At 48.3% G+C, this 15251-nt stretch overlaps 1 protein-coding gene across 2 annotated transcripts in view; it reads left to right on the top strand.

Moving 5' to 3' along the window:
* Window positions 1-763: 763 nt before the first annotated feature.
* LOC119886743 (poly(rC)-binding protein 4-like) overlaps window positions 764-15251 on the top strand; it is a 165538-nt gene continuing 151050 nt past the window's right edge. Inside the window, exon 1 of one of the 2 annotated variants that reach the window (XM_038697678.1) lies at window positions 764-1225. The gene's annotated coding sequence lies outside the window, so the exon portion shown is untranslated. The remainder of the gene's footprint in view (window positions 1226-15251) is intronic. The other variant, XM_038697679.1, reaches the window with a different exon arrangement.

The raw sequence follows: 15251 nt of genomic DNA, 5'->3' as shown, positions 1-15251 counted from the left end.
AGGGTCTGTGTGGGTCAGGGTCTGTGCGGGTCAGGGTCTGTGTGGGTCAGGGTCTGTGTGGATCAGGGTCTGTGTGGATTAAGGTTTCTGTGGATCAGGGTCTGTGTGGGTCAGGGTCTGTGTGGGTCAGGGTCTGTGTGGGTCAGGGTCTGTGCGGGTCAGGGTCTGTGCGGGTCAGGGTCTGTGTGGATCAGGGTCTGTGTGGATTAAGGTTTCTGTGGATCAGGGTCTGTGTGGGTCAGGGTCTGTGCGGGTCAGGGTCTGTGTGGGTCAGGGTCTGTGTGGATCAGGGTCTGTGTGGATTAAGGTTTCTGTGGATCAGGGTCTGTGTGGGTCAGGGTCTGTGCGGGTCAGGGTCTGTGTGGATCAGGGTCTGTGTGGATTAAGGTTTCTGTGGATCAGGGTCTGTGTGGGTCAGGGTCTGTGCGGGTCAGGGTCTGTGTGGGTCAGGGTCTGTGCGGGTCAGGGTCTGTGCGGGTCAGGGTCTGTGTGGATTAAGGTTTCTGTGGATCAGGGTCTGTGTGGGTCAGGGTCTGTGCGGGTCAGGGTCTGTGTGGATCAGGGTCTGTGTGGGTCAGGGTCTGTGTGGATTAAGGTTTCTGTGGATCAGGGTCTGTGTGGATTAAGGTTTCTGTGGATCAGGGTCTGTGTGGGTCAGGGTCTGTGTGGGTCAGGGTCTGTGTGGGTCAGGGTCTGTGCGGGTCAGGGTCTGTGTGGGTCAGGGTCTGTGCGGGTCAGGGTCTGTGTGGGTCAGGGTCTGTGCGGGTCAGGGTCTGTGCGGGTCAGGGTTCCTCCTCTCCCCACCAGAGGGCAGCAGAGGAGCACAGATGGCGGCTGCAGCTCTGCTCTCAAACAGCGGACTCTGCGTTAGTGCAGGAAATGTGCGCAGCGTGCTGGGACAGTCGGCAGCACAGGTTCACGTGCAGCTTCTGATTTCCTCCATGATGTCTGTAGTTTAAAACGAGTCTCGGGTCTCTCAGTGTCCCTCCTGACGGACTGGAGCTGCCGCGTTTCCTGTGGCCATCAGTCCCACTGTTTCTAATTGGATGGGGAAGCACCCCCCCCTCCTGCTCTCCTCCTCCTCCTCCTCCTCTCCGGGTTATTGTCACTGACAGTCGGATTATTCCCTCCCAGCAGCAGCCTGCTTCCTCTCATCCTCCTCTCGGTCCACGATGCGGGCTCCAGCTCAGGATCTCTAAGTCGTCCATCTCTCCTCCTCTCCACGGTAAGACGCTCTGCGCCTCTGCGCGTTGTGTTGGTGGCTCTGTGTTCCGCGCTGTGACACCGAGAGGTCTGAGTTGAACTTCCAGAGAGTCTCGCTGGTCAGAAGGACCACATGCTTGTGATTAGAGCCGCGGTTCTCCTCCGGAACACCGATCCGAGTCTCGGTTAGGGCTGAACCCGAACGTTAAGGCTCCGGCTCGGTCCCGGGGACCCGCTGGAGCACGCTCTTAAACTCGGGCTCTGCTCTGACTGAGATTTTAGAATTAAAAACTGAATTACGCAGAAAACCCACCCCGCTCTCCCCGACTCATCTCGGTGGAGTAACTCGAACCCCGTCGGGGTAGGGCCCCCGGAGGCTCCCCGGACCCCACTTTGATAACCAGCATTAAATCCCTCCCCCAGCCCACACAGAATCTGGGTGGCAGATGGCTCCGTCCTGCCCGAGGCGCACAGATGTTCCGGCGTTACATCAGCAGCCGGGTTCGGGGAGAAGACGCTGGAGCTGTAGTCTGCCTGCGGTGTGTGTGCGCGTGCAGGGGGGGTGAGTTCTGCCCGCCTCCTGTTCTAATGCTGAAGGTGATCCTGAGAGGGGAACCGTGCAAATCTGTAAACCTCTGTAGGAGGAAGCAGCAGAACACGCTGAGAGTCTTTTTCACTTTGTGCACTTGTCTTCATCTCACTGTCCACTCTGCCCCCCCCCCCCCCCCTGCTCCTAACCTTAGACAACAAAAATAACCAAAGATCTCGCTGAAGCTCTTCAGTCTGGAGCATCAGCGCTGCAGGGCCCCTCATGTGAGGAGGGGCCGTACAGGGAGCCTCTGTACAGCGTCTGCACCTCTGAGTGGCCCCTGATGTTATGTTGAGTCTGTGCAAATAAAAAATGATAGAAAGACGAGCAGAAACTTTTGCATGTTTCTCTCACGCTGAAGCAGCTTCTGCTCTCTGGAACTGTTCTGCTGTTACCTTTAAATTCAAGAAACATAGAAGAATATTTCTGAGGCTGTAACACAAAAGATGAAAAGATAAGAGCAACAGCTTTTATTTCTTTTCCCTTCAAGACTTAAAGCAGAAAAATTGATTTTTTTTTCCTTTTGAAGCTTTTTTAAATAGCAGGAATGTATCTGTATTGAGTTCAGTGTGTGCAGGCTGAAATCATTTTCCTCACAGATGAATCTGTCACTTACTGGATTTTCATGCTTATCGATTAATCATTAGTGTTCAGATGTCGAGCAGCAGATGTTGCAGAGGCTGGAAATGATTAATCACTTATCAAAACTGTCGCTGATTCATTTTCTGTTGCTTGACTAATCTTTGCAGATTGTTGGAGGAAGTTGTCACTGAGGTATCGGCCGAGCTGCAGGTGAAGGTCAGGAGGGCTGTTCCTGTATGAGGAAACTCGCACTGCGTTATTTATTGAAGTGCACGGCGCACTCGAGGTAAAACATGGATTTGCTCTCAGTGCAGAGAACGTAGTCAGTGGGTGAAACAAGCTGCACAGCCACCAGCACAGTGGTCAGCTTTAAAAAGGCCGGTTTAATCTGGGCTCTGTCGTCGGGCTGGCGGGCTGATGGCGCTGCGCTGTGTGTGGCTGAGGGAGTGAGAGGGCTGGAGGTTTTAGGAAGCATTCTTGCATTTGAAAGTAATGGCCTATTTATAGGGCGGCTCAGCGAGAGAGCGAGGGAGAAAGCGAGCGGCGCCTCTGGCCTGCTGCTGCTGCTGCTGTTAGCGTCGAGGAACGCACCGGTGGCTGTTGTGATAAGGAGAGAGCGCCGCCACGGCTTGTTAGGAACACACGTGACCGCACATGCCAGCGCACACACAGAAACAACAAAGGTCAGCACAGTCACACACAAGCTTGTGCTTATTTCAGAGCTAATTTGTGTTTTCCCTGCAGCTGGGGAACGCAGCATGGCTGATTGTAAGCGCGTGTGGCTAATCACAGATGGAGGATTTTCTGGATCCGTGTTTGCCGGTGTGGAAGCAGCCAGATAGCAGACTCCTTTCTGAACCTGCTCTTGCTGGGATATGCGGCGCGATCATCAAAGACTAGATATTGATCAGAGTGCGCGAGCAGCAGTGGCTCCAGGCTGACAGTGCTGCTTCTCGGATGCTAAACAAATTAGCTGGGTTTGTTTTGCACAAGCTAAATGCAAATGAACCCGGCGAACTCGGCTCTGCTGGCTGAATGAGAGTGTAGAATGTCAGGGAAGGGAGATGGAGAGAAAGTGTCAGACTCTGGCGTGCAGCTCTCGGAAGCACCGTGTTCGGAGAAGAAGCTGTGAAAAGCCGCCGTACACGAGCTGCTCGGTCAGAGAGCAGCTGGTGAACACGGTGGAGCAGTCAGCAGCTACAGAGCCAGATGTTTCCCTCTGCCGACAGAGAGAGAACACTGGAGAACACGCCTCACCGTGAAGCATCACAGCCAGTGCAGGCTGAAGACCAGTGACGTGCTGCTGTCTGTAACTCTGAGTCCCGTCCTGCAGATCAAAGCTGCAACACGTGTTTTTGATCCTGCACCTGGTCCCTCGCAGGAAACAAGTGCAGCTGTTGAGTTTGAACGCAGCTCAGCACAGTTGAATGTTGAACGTTTATATATCGCCTTCGAGTACTTCAGCACTGCCTGCTGCGCCGCTTCAGCGTCGTCGAGGTGTCCAGTATTCGTCCACTCTTTATTACCTGAACGTATCAGCGGCAGTTTCTGTTTGATTCAGTGTTGACAGAGGACAGAGACAATTTAGAGGAGACGCGTCACTCAGTCACGTCCTCAGTCACGTCCTCAGTCACGTCCTCAGTACAGCTCTTTGGGGAAAGCCAGTAACGGTAAAGATGGCGGTTATCCCGCCCCTCCCGCTAGAAAGCCAATCATCTGCTTTTAACAGCCAAAGCGGGAAACATATTTCAGCCAATCGTGTGGCTCCACTGACATAAAGGGCCTGCGTTACGTCTACTGCGCATGTGCAGAAGTGGAGACGCATGCGTAGCAGAAGTAGAACCGGTCTGGAAAAACGCTTTTTAAACCGTATTTTGGGGCAAAGTCGTCAAACTCTTTCAGCAATTTTATCAGATTTTGATGCTGATTCAGTTCATGTAGTTTTTATGTCCCGGTGAGACTGCAGCTCTGCACATTCATTCAGACAGGAGCCTGGTCATGTTCGTTGCCAAGATGGCGGCCGAGTGGCAGGACTTGCCTAAAAGGACTTTGCAGAAGACCAAAGGCAGAACATGAGCTAATTACACACTGCCAGGTGTCACAGTTATTATGCTATATTTCAAAAGACTTTAATAAAGACGAGGCTTTGAGACATAATGCCGGATGTCATTAACGGTTTTATTTTCAGCTTCTGCTGTGAACACCAGAAAGTAACACTCGAGTTAACTTCAGGCAGCAGTTTTAACGAGGCGGGGGCACCACAGGGGTCCTGGAGGGAAAACTTTATTTATTTTGTTTCTTATCTTCTCTTTGAAAAAGATCAAATTCAACTTTCAGATGGTGCGACGCTTGAAAATCCTGTGGGGGAATGGCAAGGCTTTACTAATCGATCTGTTCTTGGACAACAAAGCTCCGTGTTTGGGTGCTTGACAGTTTTATTTTTCTGTCCAAGTATTTCACTCTTTTATTCCATCTACAGCTTTCGGTTTCTCGCCTTCACCCCTGGGACTTCAAATCCGCTGTTGCTGCTGACTTTAATGGCTTCTTCCCTCTGGAAGAACAGAAAACGTGTGCTGGAACGCTCCTCTTCCTGCACCTGACTGCTGTTCAGAGGTCACTGTCTATGCTCTTGTATTCAGAGAGTTCCCAGGCAGTAGAGGTGTGAGCGTGTTCTTCCGGGGGCTGGTTGGATATTCAGACCTCAGATAGCTAAAGTACAAGACAGCGACGTGTGCTGACGACGCATAACAAGTGACACATCACACATAAACATGCCGTCATGTTCCCAGCGACTTGCAGCAGCTTACAAATCCATAATGCGAGCTCTGACTCCGACACCGACTGTAAACTCACCGTAAGTAAATGTAGTTCTAAGGTTTCAACAAATCGTTTACATCCCCCAGGAGCCTCGTTCTCCCTCCATGTGGTTAGAAACGGAAATAATTATTTAAAATTCCAATTTATACCTGATGATGGCGCCGAAGTTAATTGGCATCATTTTCTCTGGACTGTGCACGTCTTAGGGACGTCGCCATAACCAGAAACTCAGTAGGCGGTATCAGTGAAATTCCACGATTCTTGATACCCAATTTGATCCAAACAAAACAATAAATCCCATCATGCACTTCGACATTCACTCCTTTTAATAAAAACAGTTTGAAAGGGAGGATGTCCAGGACAGAAATGAGCACGCTGTTGAAATTACAACCTGCATCGTTAAATAATTACTTCATTTTCTAAACTATTTTTTACAAACTCACAAGTGTGAAATGTTTAAGGGAGGTCACCATTTTTATTGATGATTGAAATTAGGGCTCTACTTAACAATTATCTTTTCTTCTCATCTCATTAGTTTTGTGTATTCTACAGAAAAAAAAAGTTGCCTATTAATAATATTTTACTCCGTCATCCTGATGAAGCACATTAGAATAATGACAATAGCTGCATCCTAAAATTAATCCAGTTTCCTCGTCACTGATGTGTTAGGCTAATTAATTAATTAGGCTACACAAACATTTGAAGTTTTCAGTAAAGTTCTGTCTCAGGCGTGGCCGTTAAAGAGGTGCTATTCTGCTCATTTTCAGGTTCATAAGCCCGTTTTAAAACCTCGTGGCTCATTTAAGAGTCGGACCCAGTTTCAGCTTCGTCGGGAGCGTTGGCCGTGCGAGGGACGATCGGCTGCTCCTGAAGTCCTGAAGTCCAGAAGCACAGGCGGTCAAGCCAGCACGTCTCTGCCTGGTTAGCAGTGTTGCTAGAAAATAAACTTCTGCCTGCTTCAGAGCTTTCAAACGAACCTTTATTGACAGTTGCCAGAATGTTTTATTTTCATTTGACCCGTACAGCGTGAGCACGGAGGGCGTGGCTCGACAAGCAAACAACAACATTTCTGAAATCATACCTTGTACCCAGTTAAGATGGGAAGTTGCCAACAGTCATTATAGAATGTGTCACCACACAGAGATGAAAGAGCTTCAGACTGAGGTGCTGATTCACAACAGGCTCAGGGATTTTACTCAGTAAGATTATGAAGACGCTGCTGGAGGGAGCTTCATAACAGCTACTTAATAAATGACTTCTTTGTTATGGTAGTGGCTCACTGGTTAAATGTAGACAGCGTGACGTTAAAGTCTGCACACATCTTAAAATGTCACGGCAGCATTATGATCAAAGTAAAAACACAAACTGTGACTGTGAGGCGTGATGTGACCAGAGTTGATTGACAGTCACCAAGCAAATCAGATTCTGAGTCAAATGTCGCTTCATTTTGATTGGTGCAAGTACGTGACATCACCTTTTTCCACTTACGCGCCCACTTTAAATCGGTAAAAAGAAGTACAGAGACGGTGTGTTTGTGTGTAACGCCCTCTGAAAGCCGCCAGACTCCATCGAAATAGTTATTTTACCTCTCTGGTCTCCTGCTGCCTCGATCGCTTAAACAAAAACATCAGAGTTGCACAAACAAAACAACGCGCCGAGGCAGCGGTTGGCTTTTACCTTCTGCCAGGTAAATGACTATTTTTGTACCAGTGGAGTCTGGTGAGAGCGATACAGCGACTGTTTCTGGTTAAACAAAAGGCCTCTCTCTGCAGGGTTCCTTTCCATGATGCTGTCAGACTCTTGGAATAACAATCTGAGCAAAAACGAGCTCCTTGGTGGACGAACTTTGACGCAAAGGATTAATGCAGCCCTCTGTCACAGCTGCCGACTGTAGCTCGCTCTGGACCCGTTTCACTAAAATGTCGGTCCAGGTTGAGAAATATCAAAATGACCCTTTAACACACAGATAAACCAGAGATGCCGACAAATGCATTCTGGGAAATGAGGAAGACGACACATCGGAGCACGCCGGGGTCACTGTGCAGTCGAAGGAAGCCGTCCTGCTGCAGAGGAACGTACTGCAGCTGAGTCCGGAGCTGAAGCTGACATCCAGCCCTCCTCTGCTGAAGAAAGGAGGCTTTGTTCACATCAGCACAGCGACGGGAAAAACAAAATACTTTCCACGAAATGCCCTCTTACGTAAGCTGCCTCTCTTTTCTATCGTCTTCGTGTTCTCGCTCTTGTTCTCAGAAATTGAGGTCAGCGTTAATTGAAATTCAGACACCTATTAATTAGTGAGAGGGTTCTCTTTCTATCTCTTTTCCCGTCTGTTCTCCCTCTCTGACTGCCTCTCATATACTTAGTAGAAGTGTCTCTCGGCCTGTACACGCAGCCTCGAACAGCCGCTGTCTTTGGGGACGTGTCCTCCTCCTCAGGGCACAGCTTCGCTTTCTCCAGCTGCGATCGGCTGATAATTGATCAGACAGCCTGTTAATGAATGGAGCTTGGTGGACTGTGAGTGTGTCAAAGGAAATACTGTCTGCGTGTTTACTTCCTGTTGAGTTGTTTTAAAGGTTATATGAATTCATAACTGCTTTATAACCGTGTCGTCTTGCCAGCAGCTCTTAGAAACCATCAGTTGTAGTTGGCGGCTTCTGCGTTGTTTCTTTACCTGAGTGATTTTTACCTTTGCTTCCCGAAAAAAAAAAAGTCAATAGTGATTCTTTCTAATTAAGTTACATGACTTAAAGAAGTCTTGACTCATCTACAGTGTTATAATGTTGGATGTTCATGTTAAACGTGGCCAAAGCTTCCAATAATGAGGTTAAAGTATTTAAAAGAAATCCCTGTGAGCAGAAACCTCAGATTTCATCCTGTTCTGAACGCTCTGTTTTCAACTGCTTTTTCTACCAACGGCTCCGTAACACGACACCAGGAGCCAGACGGAGCCGCTGATCCATATATGGTCATGTGCTCCCATAGCAACGCTCAGTCCGCCTGTTCCGCCCAGCAACAGTAACAGTAACAGCCTGGTAACATGCTTCAGGTCTTGGCCAATCAGAAGACAGTGGGATTTGAGAGGGGGGGCCTTAAAGAGACAGGAGCATCTACAGCTTGTTTCAGACAGAGGCTGAAATGAAGGCCTACATGAAGAGCCAGTATAAGAAGAAAAAAAAATTTGCTGCCATACAGGAGTCACAGAACTACAATATAGAACTGGAAAAGCAGTATAATAGGTCTCCTTTAACTTATTTAAGTTACGTAAGTCACATAAATAACGGTAGTTATTTTAACCCATACCATGATCTTTTCCTAAACCAACAAAATTGCGATGTTTCACAACGTTAATGTTTTATTTTGAAAGTCTAACCAGATGTTGCATATTTATTCTTGCTTACTTGACCATTTGACACGTGCAAAAACGACAGTAAAGAATATCCAGGGCGTCACAAAGCGACGCCAAGGTGGTTGACCAAGCGTCCACATGTGAGGAGTTGCCTTCGCTGATTCACGGCTGCCGGGACGGTGACGTGAAACGTAAAGTAGCCTACGTCTGTAACGTTAAACGCAAGTGCAGCTTCTTTTGTCGCTCTGTGTATTGCTACTCTGGTTATTGATGCTCGGTTTGCTGATAGTTTCCTGGAAAGTAAAAAAATTCAGTGAAAACATTAATATCATTATGTACGAAGGGGGAGGCTCTTCAAAAGGCTTTACCACCTGCTATTTTATTTGAGCTAGTAAAAAGTAAACTGAAGTCATATAAAACAATATAAGAGCTGTGAGGCGAAGTTTAGAAACAGCTGAAAAGAAGCAGATTATTTACTAACCTCCCAGTTTCCCAGAGTCCAAGATGACGATTGCAGACATTTTGTTTTGTCCCTGACTTAGAAATATATCAGTCTAAAACGTATAAAGAAAGTCAGCAGACCCTCACAGAGGAGAAGCTGGGACCAGAGAATGTCTTTTTTAATCACTTTAGCCGTGAGTTCACTGTCTGTGTATCAGCTGATTATTATTACACCAGGCGGGCTGCCTCACATCAGCAGCTTATGGTTGTAGAAAGAGCCAACAGCTGGATGTCAGCATCAGGAAGCAGCGTTTCTAACTGAGGGAAGTGACCCGGCTGTGTTTCAGCAGCGGCAGCCGTGATGAGAGCTGGTTGAATCTCTACAAGCTGAGGAAAGGTGCTTCACTGCTTCCTTTCTTACCTCCTTTAACGTAGGGAACCCTGGACCATCCTTTACCAAGGGAAAGGAGGTGATGCCGTCCCACAGTTCCTTGCGGCAGCACCATTTAAAGCGACGCAGCCTTGTAGTTTCACCCCAGCAGACCTTAGTAAATGCAGAAGCAACAGAGCTCCTGTTTTTAGGCTTTTCACATGGAAACATAAATATAGATTTCTGCTCAGTCCGATCATCCAGTCAGGAGGAAGCATGTTGAATTTGGAGTGATCATCATAAGAAAACACCAGACACATAAATGCACACATATCACTCCAGCACTGTTCAATTCCTCTTATTATAATTTAAATGGCTCGACTTTCTCTGCCTGTATATCGCTTTTTATCCCATTTTATTATTAATTCCAACATTTCAATCAGACTCGTTTGTATGTGTTTTGTTGTCACTTCCTGTGTAACTGGTGGTTAAATGAACCCTACGGTGAAAACATCCTACATGACATAACATCCTCTGCGTTGGACAGGAAACCTGACTTTTCTCTGAAGCACTGAGTTTGTCTCTGTCCTTCTCGTTTATATGTTGTAAATAAAGTTTGTTTCACAGGCTGGAGTAAGAGCAGTCGGATTCTCTGAGCACCGCGGTTGTCTTTTCCTACGTCCTTAGGAATTCACGTTCACACCTTTCCTTGACCCCGTGACGTTTTTCATTGGGGTCAGGGTAAAGTGGCGAGGAAAGGGCGATACTAGAGAAACAACAGCAGTAATTAAGCCGTAAAGCCGTGCATCATCTGACTGTTCTTCCCTCTGCTGCTGCACCAAAAAGCTCTAATATCTTTTTTTAATTCTGCTGCTGGAGTCTCTGCTGCGAGTGAAACGTCCTGCCTCTGTGACGACAAAGAAGCTCGTGATGGGATTGACTGGATGTACGATCACTAATGGATGTGAAGACTCATTCTGCTGCGGACAAAAGCTTTCATAAAAACACACTCAGAGATGGACTCTGTGTGATGTGGGGGGGGCTGAACCTGGGAGCTGCAGAGCCTGAAGGAAGGCCAAGAAAAAAAGGTAGAGAGCCTCTTATCCTAATGCACTTACAGTCTCCAGAGGACGACCGAGAGGAGGATGGAGATATTGAAAGAAGAAAGCGAGGCCAGAGGCCTCCTGTGTTGAAGTGTGTGCATGTGAGGGAGGCGAGTGAATCAGGGACGGGCTGTAAGGGGGAGGAGAGAGGGAGGAAGGGGTGAGGGTGAGCCGTCAGATAGTGAAGGATGCTCTATGATCATCATGATGCTCAGACTGAAGAAACAACAGGAGCTGTTGAAGGAAACAGCCACCAAATATTAAATATTAAACTGCCTTCACTTGCTTCCCAAACACGACGGCGAGCAGCAGCAGCAGCTGCACTTCTCGCCGCCTTCCACGTGTTGGCTCCTGTTAGTGGCTCCTGTTAGCATAGCATCTCCTAGAAGCAGGTCCTGTTAGCATAGCGGCTCCTGTTAGTGGCTCCTGTTAGCATAGCATCTCCTAGAAGCAGGTCCTGTTAGCATAGCGGCTCCTTTAAGCGGCTCCTGTTAGCATAGCATCTCCTTGAAGCAGGTCCTGTTAGCATAGCTGCTCCTTTAAGCGGCTCCTGTTAGCGGCTCCTGTTAGCATAGCATCTCCTAGAAGCAGGTCCTGTTAGCATAGCGGCTCCTTTAAGCGGCTCCTGTTAGCATAGCATCTCCTTGAAGCAGGTCCTGTTAGCATAGCTGCTCCTTTAAGCGGCTCCTGTTAGCGGCTCCTGTTAGCATAGCATCTCCTAGAAGCAGGTCCTGTTAGCATAGCGGCTCCTGTAAGCGGCTCCTGTTAGCTGCTCCTTTAAGTGGCTCCTGTTAGCATTGTGGCTCCTGTTAGCTGCTCCTGTTAGCATAGCATCTCCTAGAAGCAGGTCCTGTTAGCATAGTGGCTCCTGTAAGCGGCTCCTGTTAGCGGCTCCTGTAAGCGGCTCCTGTTAGCATTGTGGCTCCTTTTAACTGCTCCTGTTAACATAGCATCTCCTAGAAGCAGGTCCTGTTAGCATTGTGGCTCCTGTTAGCTGCTCCTGTTAGCATAGCATCTCCTAGAAGCAGGTCCTGTTAGCATAGTGGCTCCTGTAAGCGGCTCCTGTTAGCGGCTCCTGTAAGCGGCTCCTGTTAGCATTGTGGCTCCTGTTAACTGCTCCTGTTAACATAGCATCTCCTAGAAGCAGGTCCTGTTAGCATTGTGGCTCCTGTTAGCGGCTCCTGTTAGCGGCTCCTGTTAGCGGCTCCTGTTAGCTGCTCCTGTTAGCGGCTCCTTTCAGCGGCTCCTGTTAGCATTGTGGCTTCTTTTAGCTGCTCCTGTTAGCGGCTCCTGTTAGCTGCTCCTGTTAGCGGCTCCTTTAAGTGGCTGCTGTTAGCATAGCGGCTCCTTTCAGCGGCTCCTGTTAGCATTGTGGCTTCTGTTAGCGGCTCCTGTTAGCTGCTCCTATTAGCGGCTCCTGTTAGCAGTTAGCATGGATGAACAGACAGCTCTCTCTGGATCACTGTGATTCTGAGGAAACTCTCTGGCAGGTTCTGCAGCGTCTCCTGATTTCTCAACTGATTTCTGGCTGTTAAGTCAGGAGGGACACTGCTGAAGATGAAGGATTCAACGTGTGTTTTCATGTCTGTGTGGTCAGAATCTCTATCTCACCTTCAGGCTCCCGTGCCCCACCTGGGAGGCTTTTTGGCGTTCTCGTCCTCTTTTGGCCTCGTGCTGCTGAACGTCTGTGAACATCTCACTGAGATTTGAAGCGAGCACAGAGAAACTTTTCCCTCCTTCGGCAGATCGATGTGGAAACAGCTTTCTAGTAGAGTTGGGAGATGTGCTGTAGCGGACGCTGTGCGACTGTAGAGACTTGGCAGTACTGTTTCCACCGCGGGACACATCTTTAATGTCTCTGCCGTATACTCGGGGCAGGTTATGTAGAGAATCGGGGCACGAACATCCGTGTTCTGCTCTTTGAATCAGCTCCTGTTGCTGCTGCTTCCTCACTGCTCACAAAGGTGAAGCTGTGATTCTGTTTTAGCTCCACGATGAGCGTCACTGTGCCGACCCGTTTCATCACATCCCCGACCCAGCAGGTCCATCCAGTGACGCCGAATATGTCTGAAACATATTTGTTTTTACTTCAGGGACCAGGAGAGAGAGGAACAAACAGAGGCTGTTGTGTTGTAGATGTGAGGCACTCTGAGGGCCACGGGATCCTGGAGCCCTGCGTTGGCACACATCAGCAACTTTCAGATTTTGAAGCTCAGCTCTGCAGCCTGATTCTTGAGGCGCTTTGTGAAATGGAGTGTTGTTTGGAAGCTTTCTAGCTGCAACAAGAAGGGCATTTCTCTCTGCAGAGGGACGAGGGCGTAGCGCATCGAATTAAGCCCCCCCGCCCCGTAACACAAACCAGCCCCTGTCTCCTCCACACAGCAATATTATAATAGTGCTGAAGTGATCTGTGTTCATGTTTTAAAGCATGTTGAGGCGAACACGAGAGACATTTCCATTTCAAGGGGCCATGTGGTTTTTCTCACAGCGGGGTGCAGAGGGGTTTTGTCTGCAGAACGATTCTCCTCCCTACGTTTCTGTGCAATCCTCTTTTGTTTCTTTCTTTAAAGAACTGCATAAAAATAACACTCACACTTGGACAAGCGAGCAGATGTCACCTTTTGTTTGCTAAGCTGCTTTTTGCGGTTTGCTGACACACTGTATGCTGCAGAGAGCTTCAAACAAAGCTGCACTTTACTGCCCGTGTTAACGACTGTGGCGGTTACTGAATCTTCGGGCATGCTGCAGAAAAACCAGGTTGTTTGCCGAGGTGCATCTTGTGTTATCTCTGTAAGCAAACATCACATCGGACTCCAGTCTACTCGAGGCTCTTGAGTCCCCGCTGCTCGGCCTATAAAGCCAGCCGTCCTGTCATCCGCATAATCGAGCTGAACACGAGCACGGCGCTCTCATATCTAATGTAGGAGCAGCCACTCAGAGATCTGGGTCAAACTGTCACGGCAACAAGGCTGAAGGGGACGGCTCGCACTTTGGTTTTTTGCCTCTTGACGTTAATGCAAGTCACAAAGCCACGAAAACATCGATAATGTGTTAGCGGGACGGCCTTCCTGCACTGAAACCATCAGACTTCTAACCTGCGGTCTGTTCGGACCGTCGGGCAGAGAGGAGGCTGATCTGTGTCGGAGGCACTGAATCACAGGCTGTGGCTTTATGTATTTATGATAAAATAAATATTGTATAATATCACATGAAGTTCAGTCCTGAGGATTAAATGGTTTCTAATTCCCCCAAAACACTTCCTGAAAAAGGAAACTTGGCTTCCAGGACTGTCAGATGCTCAGTGCAAAGGGCCGGGGGCCCATGACGCTAACCCCGGGTGCAGCAGTTGCTCGACTAGGGCTGTGCAGTTAATCGAATTTTAATCAGAATTTTGATTTTGGCTTCCAACGCTTAGAAAAACAAGATGATCGAGATAAAATGGTTTCACATTCGCACACTTAGTTCAGCTTGAGCCGAGATGACGGGGTTATAACTGCTGTAGTCAGCATTACCATTAACCCTGCGGCATTTCACACTGCAGATATTAGCCTAGCAGCTAGCGGCTTTTCCTCTATTAAATGTAATTCAATTTTATTTATATAGCGCCAGTTCAGTGATCTCATGTTCTCTTACACAGACCCAGCACTTCCTACTACTCCTTCTGCTACTCAACGTTGCTTTACCTGTCCACTCCGTCTCTGAACGTATCACGGGATTACAGATTACTCACCGTCACTTGTGTTTGAGCGTTATGTAACGTAATGAGTTGTCGTCGTGACAGATAAACTGAAGGAGCCTTGCCTCTTCACTCCCGTCTTGTCCAATCAATAAAAAGAGAGCAGAAAAGGTGCAGAGAACAGAACCAGGCTGACTCTGACCAAATAAAGAGGCTGCAGACGAGCAGCAAGAACAACGCACAGCAAATGATGCACACGGCTCGCAGATAAATAGTTACTGTGGAAACAGACAACAAATCTGGGCTCAGAAACAAGAAGGCTTCCACGCTGCAGGAACAGGAAACAGCCGTCAGATACTAGCTGAATCCAGCGAACCACATCAGGTTTGTGGACATGTCCAGTTTAAAAAGATTTTCTCATGTAGCTTTAGAGTCGCTTTATCTTCACAGGTGTACACGGGTTTAAAGCTCCAGAAAATAATCCTTCTGTTTTTTTAATCTGCCATTATTACTGAGGGCTCGGAACATATCGTCACGTATCATCAGCTAAAATATTTTCAGCTCAAGCTGCCAGCGTCTCCAGACGGCGTGAGCGCTCTCTGCCTCTGGAGATGAATGTGACGGGATGTTCGGCGCTCGGACTGGCGGCCTCCTGCAGGTGTGCACAGAGGTTTAGAGATGGTCTCCTGCAGCAGCACTAATACTGATTGACTTTCTGCATTCCTCTTCTGGTTAAGGCGGATTACGTGCAGGGTTCAACGGGTGCAAGGTGGGTTTATGTGTCACATTACAACAGGTTGGAACTCCCTTCTGCTACGTAGCAGATAATATGCAGTAATATGGCAGCAATTATAAAAATGTTGACAGAAATATTAAAGTACATTTAAGAGAGCTGAGCTCAGTGGAAACGTGAACATGTGCTGGAGGAAGGATCGTTTGCTGGCTTCTCCGCACAGAGAAGATTCCTGAATCCAGAAACCTGGTTTGGTTAGCGTCACGAACACAGCTGCACAGATTTGTCCAAAACGAACGCACTCAAGTGAACTCTGATAAGTTAGACTGTTGGGGCGGATTGGCCACCATATGCCAGAGGGGCCCGACTATTTGTTTCGGGGTGAGCCGGT

This window comes from Micropterus salmoides, unplaced genomic scaffold (genome assembly GCF_014851395.1).
Source record: "Micropterus salmoides isolate LMB-PRFRI ecotype aquatic unplaced genomic scaffold, ASM1485139v1 Ms_hic_scaffold_4, whole genome shotgun sequence".
Classification (NCBI taxonomy): Eukaryota; Metazoa; Chordata; class Actinopteri; order Centrarchiformes; family Centrarchidae; genus Micropterus; species Micropterus salmoides.
The sequence above is the reverse complement of the archived record's forward strand: the minus strand, read 5'-3'. Positions and strand labels throughout refer to the sequence as shown.